The sequence below is a fragment of the Typopeltis vanoorti genome, chromosome 3, assembly GCF_054136105.1.
Source record: "Typopeltis vanoorti isolate ZY-2024b chromosome 3, IOZ_Tvanoo_1.0, whole genome shotgun sequence".
In the NCBI taxonomy this organism is placed as follows: Eukaryota; Metazoa; Arthropoda; class Arachnida; order Uropygi; family Thelyphonidae; genus Typopeltis; species Typopeltis vanoorti.
Genome location: NC_143551.1, coordinates 46,757,430 through 46,766,249, shown reverse-complemented (window position 1 = coordinate 46,766,249; position 8,820 = coordinate 46,757,430).

Here is an 8,820-nt window from a genome sequence, read left to right as displayed (position 1 = left end):
ATTTTTATTTTATCGCTAGAGGTCAGGCTAGGAAAAAGATTAATTAACTATGTAGATTTAGTTTACCAGTATACAGGGCTAGAGCATGCAGCTTGGTTCCTTATACGCATGTATCCTTCTGATGATGACCTCGATTCAGGGGTCAAAACGTCAAGTATTATTTTATTAATAATTAGTAAAATAATCTTTTCAACACATGTTTTTGTGTCCCTAAATTTATAAATATGGATGCTGATCACCGTGTAACCTTAAAAGAATGAAATGGATAAACTTGTGGCGAAGTGGTTTGCTTCTATGAGAGAGTCAGGTATTCCAGTAGACAGTACTATACTCCAAGCGAAAGCCCTTGAATTTGCTGCGAGGTTTGGGATTAATGGTTTTACTGCGTTGAATGGATGGATTGATCGTTTCAAGACTCATCACAATATTGTGTATAATCAAGTGTGTGGAGAAAGTAACAGTGTTGCAGGAGAAACTGTAAACCAGTGGAAACATGAACTAAAGACTATTATTCAGGACTACGAACCGAAAAATATTTTCAATGTTGATGAAACTGGGCTCTTTTATAACACTCTGCCAAGTCAAACATTGTGTTTTAAGGGAGAGAAGTGTCACGGTGGAAAACTCAGCAAGCAGAGGGTAACTGTTTTGCTCATGGTCAATGCTGTTCGATCAGAAAAATTACCTCCACTAGTAACTGGTAAATTTAAAAAGCCAAGTTTTTTAAGAATGTGAAAAATCTGCCTACTAAGTATGATGCCAACAGCATCTTCAATCCACCATGCATGCTCTGGATGTTAAAATGGGGGAAAATCACTGCAAAATACTACTACTGCTAGACAAATGTCCCGCACACCCTGAAGATCTGCAGCTCAAAAACATTAGATTAGTGTTCTTTTCCCCCCTAATTGTACAAGTGAGCTTCAGCCATTAGATCTGGGCATCATCCATGCATTTAAATGGAAATATAGAAAAATGCTTGGTGAAAAAGTTGTGTTTATGCATGATAATTGTATGGACTCAAAACAAATGGCCATATCCTTGATGCCATGCATTATGTGGCCAAAGCATGGTTGCATGCTACTCCTGAAACCATATCCAACTGTTTGCAGAAGGCAAGAGTTATGTTTGTGGAAGAGGAGGAACAATTACAGGAGGAAGAAGAAGATATGTCAGGGCCCAACAACTGGTATGTGATGGATGAATCTTCCTCATTTCAATACTATGTTGATGCTGGTGTGATCACATCAATGGTACCAAGTGTAGAAGACATCCTTTTCAACCATGTTGGTAAAGAAGAAGACTGTGAAGAACCTACCGTCCCTACTAGTAAAGAAGCAATGGAAGCTATTCTGTTTTGAGGCAGTATATTGCAAGTGCATCAGGAGACGATGGGGCATTTAATGCCTTATACACTGTGGAGAGGCAGGTGGAACTTATATGAGTGCAGAAAAAGCAAAAACAATCAACAATTAAAGATTTTTTTTTAAATAGATAAATGTAAGTAATTGTAAATTCATTTATTTTCGGATACTAGCAGTAAGTCATCTTTTAGCCTTTTTCAAATGTTTTTTACATTTCCTGCTATTTACACTTTTTTCCATCAGTCCCTTGTGTAAAAAAAAAAAAAAGGATTTTACTGTGTGTGCGTGCGTGCGTGTGTGTGTGTGTATATATATATATATATATATATATATAATCTGGTCTCTTTTTATGCGGATTTGAAGTTATGCACTGCATAACTTCTAAACTTATGTACCGTTGTACATAATGAACAGAGTGTTTTGCAGCACATTCTGGCATAACGTGAGTAACGTGTAAGCAGTGGGTGTCCTTGAAGTTTAATTTTGCATTTGAGTAAGTGTTTGTCTTTTCATTATCGAAAGTCTAAATTTTGGAAATTTTTATTTTAAAGATTTAATTTGGCCCAATGGAGAAAAAAAAAAAAGAATCAAAGACAAGCAATTTCTTTGGAAATGAAAATTGCAATTTTAAATCGCTTAGCGAAAGGAGAGGGATCTACGGCGATTGGTAACCTTTTTAATTTAGGCAAATCTACTAGACCAGCAATTAAAAAGAATGAAGTTGCAATAAGACAATTGGCCATTTCTGGCACCAAACTAAATGCCAAATTATCATCCTACTCAAGAGATGCTTTATTAGAAAAAAAACGAAACAAGCGCTCGTAATTTGGATTGAAGAATTAACTCAAAGAAGAATTCCTATAAGTGGTTATTTAATTAAAGAAAAACCTCTTCGGTTTTATGAACAGATGAAGCAATTGGAGCCATCTACTTCTGCTTCTCAGGCTGATAAAGAATTTTCGGCTAGCAAAGAATGGTTAACCGGGTTTTTAAAAAGAAATGCACTTCATAACGTACAGATTACAGGCTAGGTTGCAGCAGAAGATGAAGAAGTAGCCAAACATTTTCAAGAGAAGTTAGCCAAAATTATTGAAGATGGTAGATATTGTCCAGATCAAGTATTTAATCAGGATTGTTTTGGAAGAAAATGCCTAGTCGAACTTACATCGCAAAGTCTGAGAAAAAAAGCCAGTGGGTTAAAGCAAGCAAAGATTGAGTAACGTTGTTACTTTGTACCAATGCATCAGGAAATTGAATGTTGAAACCCCTCCTAGTAAATCGATCTCTAAGACCACGTGCTCTAAAAGGCAAAGATCTAAAACAGCTACCAGTGCATTAGATGGCTAATACAAAGGCCTGGGTAACAACTGCTGTATTTACTGAATGGCTCAATAATTGCTTTGTACCAGAAGTGGAAACATATATGAAGCAAAAAGCTCTCGATTTAAAGTTTTATTAATTGTTGACAATGTCATCCACATTTAGAACATCCAAATGTGCAGGTAGTGTTTTTTTTCCACCCAATATAACAAGCATTATTCAGCCATTAGATCGAGGCATAATTGGTACTTTTAAAAAATATTACGTTAAGAACACTTTTCAATTTATGTTGGATAAACTAGAAAATGAATCATTAACAGTAACTGACGTTTGGAAAAAAAATTTCTATTTTGGACTACTTAAATCATGTTGCATCTGCTATCACTGAAATAAGACCACAAACTTTAAATGCCTGCTGGAAAGCAGCTTGGCCTGATGTGTTGCAAACATCTACATTATCAGCTGAAATCATAACTTTGGCACAGGAAATTGGTCGAGAAGGTTTTGATACATTTAGCCAGAATGATGTAGGTGAATTGCTTGTGGATAATACCTTAAGTGACGATGATATTATTGGATATCAATTAACTTCAGATATCGTCGAAGATCCAGAAAATGATAGTGAAGCAGAAGAAAAACCTGACTCCCTCCCTGCAAATATAATTTGAGAAGGTCTTGAACTGTACAGTAAATTGGAAAATCATTTTCTTGTTAATGACACAAATTCTGAACGAGCCTTTAAATTCCAACGTGATCTTAAGAACTGGATATCGTGAGCTGTATAAAAAATTAGTAAAATCATCATCGCAAAGTTTCATCACTGATTACATTCTGAGAAGAAAAAAATCAGCACAGAACGAGGGTGAAGCTAATTCTGTTTGTGAAGAACCATTGCCTTTACCATACAGATCTGATGTGCTGACTATCTCTTCTGGTGATGATGATTTCGCAAATGTTGCCAAATATTGTCTAACAGTGATCGATAATTCTAAAGACAAAATGTAAAAAAAAAGTTACTTTTCAATAAAATTAAATGAATAAAGCTTTAAAACAAACTTAGGCATTCTTATTTTCCTGAATTTTTATAAACTTTTTTATGCGATTTTAGGTTTATTTTAATTCACTGCTTCGGTTTTATGCGGGTTTAGAAAAGTATGGAACATATCCCTAATTTTTCAATGTAAGTTAGGTCTTTTTTGTGCGATTTTTTATATAAATGTGGTTTTCTGGAACGTATCTACCGCATAAAAGGAGACCCGACTGTGCGTGTGTGTGTATGTGTGTGTGTGTGTGTATGTGTGTGTGTGTGTGTGTGTGTGTGTTGATTTATTTATTTTTATTTTGAAAATTCATTTGTAATGTGAAATTTACTTATTTATTTTTAAATCAGGTAAATGGAATGCTAAGAGTCTTAGCAAGCAATACATGGACAAACAGACAATAAATGTCTTCAGCAGTAATCTGGAACTCAATGCTTAGATAAGACTATTTGTCAAACATGAAAGTGCCTCCAGACCACAGTGTAACATCCATCTAGATAAGCCACAGAACCTGCTAAGATTCTCATTTCACATTTGATGTATAGCCAAAATACCCTATACAAGATTAACTGATTGCAAATAATTGATATTTTCACATTTAAAATATTATAAAATACTGAATACTGAACTAATACTGAAATACAGCACAAAGGCATAATAGAATTCATAAATGCTGATAAGATTCTACCTACTGAGCCACTCATGGAGATAAAGATGCATAATGGCATCTCTCAATACTAGAGTGTCTTTATAATTTTGAAATCTTTTAAGAGCGTTTGATCTTTCGAGATCAAGCACTTTTTTGGAATCTTATGAGTTCTTCAATCTTTCATGTGCGAAACTAATATATAAAGTATACAGATGACTGGAAACTCATAATAAAATATCAATTGTGTAAGATAGTCATAATATCTGATACAATAGAAAATAATGCTGAATGACCAACCATTTCAGCACCATTTTTAAACTAGGGAAACAATATTTTTTATAAATAGTTTGCTCCAGTGAATTTCATTTAGCATATCATTGTGCCTACAAAGCTTAATCAGAACTTTTTAGCAGTTGTTTATAACAGTGTTTGCTATTGAGAGAGCTAGCTCAAAATAGCAAACTTTGCTAGCATGCAGATATGAGTAATATGTTTAAATGATTAAAGACTAAAGCAGGAAAGAAACAAAAGAAAAGAATAACAGAATAAACTGTAATAAATTTATGTAAACACAACTAGGTTTGTTCTTATTACAAAAGATTTCTTTTCATGTACAAAATTATAAAGCTGTTTCACATATCTGAATTACATAGTGATAACAAAACAAACAGTAATAGATGGGATTCTGACCATGCTATGTGCATATACCTATATTGTTGTGCAATGCATGCATGATTTCACATTAAAGTAGATAAATCATTGCTTGGAAGTAGTCAGACAGATTAATTCTTAGATTTACATTCATATGTATCGATCCAACATGTTTGCTGCAGATGTCCAGATTATTACTTCTTTTTTTTTTTCTGCCTTACCATATACTCAAACACCTGGAGATGGTTCTGAAGAAAGATGCTAGGCCATTATTTAAACTGGCCAACGATGATATTAGTTGAAGGTTGTAGCCTCATGTCTTTAGCATACTGATTGATATGGCACTTGGTAGAATTTCCTGCCTGGCTGCAGTATGGAGTATCATTATGGTCACACCATGGGTGATTAATTCCAGAATATTTAGTAAACTATATTTAGGCTTATGAGATGGAATGAAGTAATGGAGCCTTTATAGAGAATATCATTATTATTATTATACGCAACTCCAAGGAGTCCTTAGACTCATCGAGGGTGGTCCTAAACATTATGCCAAGAACTATTTAGCATTTGCACATCTATCATACTTTGCCTTGAACTCATTCACAGTCATGGCACCCACAACAGACTCTGGCAGCTTATTCCACTCATTCACTACTCTCCAAGTAAAAAACCTAATTCTAACACCCTTACTAACCACTGTTGCTCAGTTTCCATGGATGGTCACTAGTTCTCCCACCACCACACCTATTCTGAAAAATTTCCTCTGAATTAATCTTGTAAAAAAACCCCTCTGTAATTTGAATGTTTCAATCATATCACCTCTTTTCCACCATCAACCAGTTTCTGTAATCCACAAATCTTCAACCTGTTCTCATAAGGTTCATTCCATAGACCTGCTACCATCTTGGTCACTCGCTTCTAGATCCCCTCCTCCCAATATGACCCTTAATTTCTTCAAAGAAGTCCTGAGATCATCTGTGTGTCATAAACTATTTTGCAGGAAGTATTAGTAATAAATTGATGTTCTTTATCCCCCATCATTAATAAGATACCAAGAATGCTGGGCTGATATGACGCCTAATTTGTGAGGTTTATATGAGCATCAAGTAGTATAAAGATATTTGATCAGTTTCATATCCAGGAAAGGGAGTGAACCCTTTGACACTAATTGAGCAGTAAATTTTATACTGGATATTGGTTCTTGAGATGGTCTAAAAAACTGCAAGAGGATTGATCATCATGGCTTCATATTACAAAGATGCCACTGATATATCATTTCCACAACTTGGGTTTCATGAAGATGGAAGACTTTACATAGCTAGATTTAAGTTCTGTTTATATATGGTATTTTCATATCTGAAAAAATCTCATGATGTGCAACATTTAACATACTTAAGTAAGCATTATAAGGACTCTAGCTGGTACACTAATGAATAAGCTAACTACATCAATGAAAAAACAATACATCATGAATGATGTATTGTTTTTTGAGAGAAATGTTGTTGTTAACAGACATGAAGTACTCACAATTTTTTAACAAATGATGATGATGGTGACTCACATATCAGATCCTTTTAATACCTTGCTAGATGTTTAGACAGATTATGAGCTGTCAAAGTTATACCTTCAACAATTGGCTGTAGGTGTATCTTTTATGAATTTTGAGAATCCCATAAAAATGGAGGGAAAAGATGAAAAGCTATGAGCTAATATTATGTCTCTACTGAGTTTGTACATTATTCTAAGGAGATTGTCAGTAAAGTCTTGTAATGCTCTTGTGGGATCATATTTTAGTACTAAGCCCATGTTTGTGTGGAGCAGCTGCTGGATATTATCATACTACATCATACTTATTATACTAATACTACCATCTAAGGATTACTGTAGACTTTCCTTTATCCTGTACACCCTTTTGAGGTAACACAAAAATGATGATAATGATGCCAATTCTGTGGTAGAAGAGTGCAGTTTGTTTTATTTTCATGTACTATTTTCAGTAAAACAGTGTTTTTTTATAATTTTGTACATCTGGAGAAGTCCATAATTAGGATGAACCTAGTTACAAACCATTATGCATGCAAACGCACACACGAGACTGCAAAACCTATAACATATCACTGCTATATATGGATAAGTGGTCAAGAAGAAAGAAGGAACCTGTTAATATGTTTTGTAAGCAATCTAAAGTTCTAGTCCTCAAGAAAAACTGTGTGGGGAAGACTTCCAAAACACAGAGGTAAACAGAATGAAAAAGGAAGATAAAAAGTTAGTTAATTATTGTCAGCGAAAGGATATAGACTAATATAGATACAGTTGCTCATATGTTTATGGGTTTGAAGGAATGTAGGGAATAATGGCAGCCAGTTCAGTGGCCACTGAACTGGCTGCCATTTTTTTCATAAACATGCTTGCATGTTTATGAGAAAGGTTGGAATAAATGTGTGACAGAAGGGTACTAATTAACTGGAAATGTCCCCTCAAAGATAGCATCAAACATATTTAGAGGTTTTTTGGTACACTACTCCAAGTGTTAGAAAATATTCCAAGATAGGAGTAGATATGGGGTTTCTGCAGTATTACAAGTTGCACGGGTGAGAGGAATTTGTTGAGCAGAAAAGAACACCTAGTTTTCTGAGGCAGAGGATGCTACAGTGTGATGTACATATTCAGGAAAGGCCAGAGATATAGGTCAGTTCAAGAAGAGATATCTGATCGTGCATAGAGCTCCTAGTATTATTAAAGGTAAGGTGAGGTGAAGTGTGGTCTTTCTTGCATAGCTTATTCTCAAAAAGAATCAAAGGGAATCTTATATTATGGATTACAACCATCTCTAAATTGTGCATACATATATTATAACATAATGCATGTAACCTGTAGAAGTATATTTTCTGGTTCTTGGAAAATGAACAAACTAACTGAGTATTGCTTGAGTAAGCAAGTAAAATACCTTCTCTTTCTGTACTATTAACAGTGCTAACAGTAAAATAAGTTAATAAGCAGGCAGTGAACCAATAGCTGTCAATGAAACCCATGCAATAAAATAGTGTGGCTCTGGGTTTCTATACTATATTAGCAGCAATAAACTGAGAAAACTATATGTGTGTGTGTGTGTGTGTAATATATATATTTATTTATTTTCTCAGAAATTCAGCAACAGTTTTGTATAAATAAAACAATTCAATACTATTTCTAACCAAAATATTCTGTAAAAATAGTCCAATGTAAACATCAATTTATTTGTAAGTTTTCTTATTAAAGAAAACTTGCAAATAAAGAAATATATTTGCATATATTTCTTTGTCACAGGAATAAACTGGATGGAAACAAACAATAGTTTTAAACTGGTCTTTGCTTAAAAAAAAATGTAAATAAAATATTCTTAATATACGAAAAAAAAAAAAAAACGACAATTTTAAGAAATTTAAAATAGCCATATTCAAAAATGACAAAATAGTTAAATGGAAAAATGAAATATTTAAAAATATATCCACTTTATCCTTATAGATGATAAAGTAATGCTAAAATATATTCCTTTTTTCAAGGAATATCTTGCCTAGATTATTTATGTAAACATTTCAATGAAAACTATTATTTTTAAATATTATTCTAATCTTTGGTGAAATTCTCTAAATATATGGAAGTCCTAGCAGATACAATTTTTGAAGAGGGATTTGTCAAATTTTTTTTAAAATCTACAATCATTAAAAACTTCGTTTTTTTTTTGAGCATTGTAATAGTTATGCTAAAATAATAGCATTATTTGCTGTCAAAGATGATACAAGGACCAATTTAACCA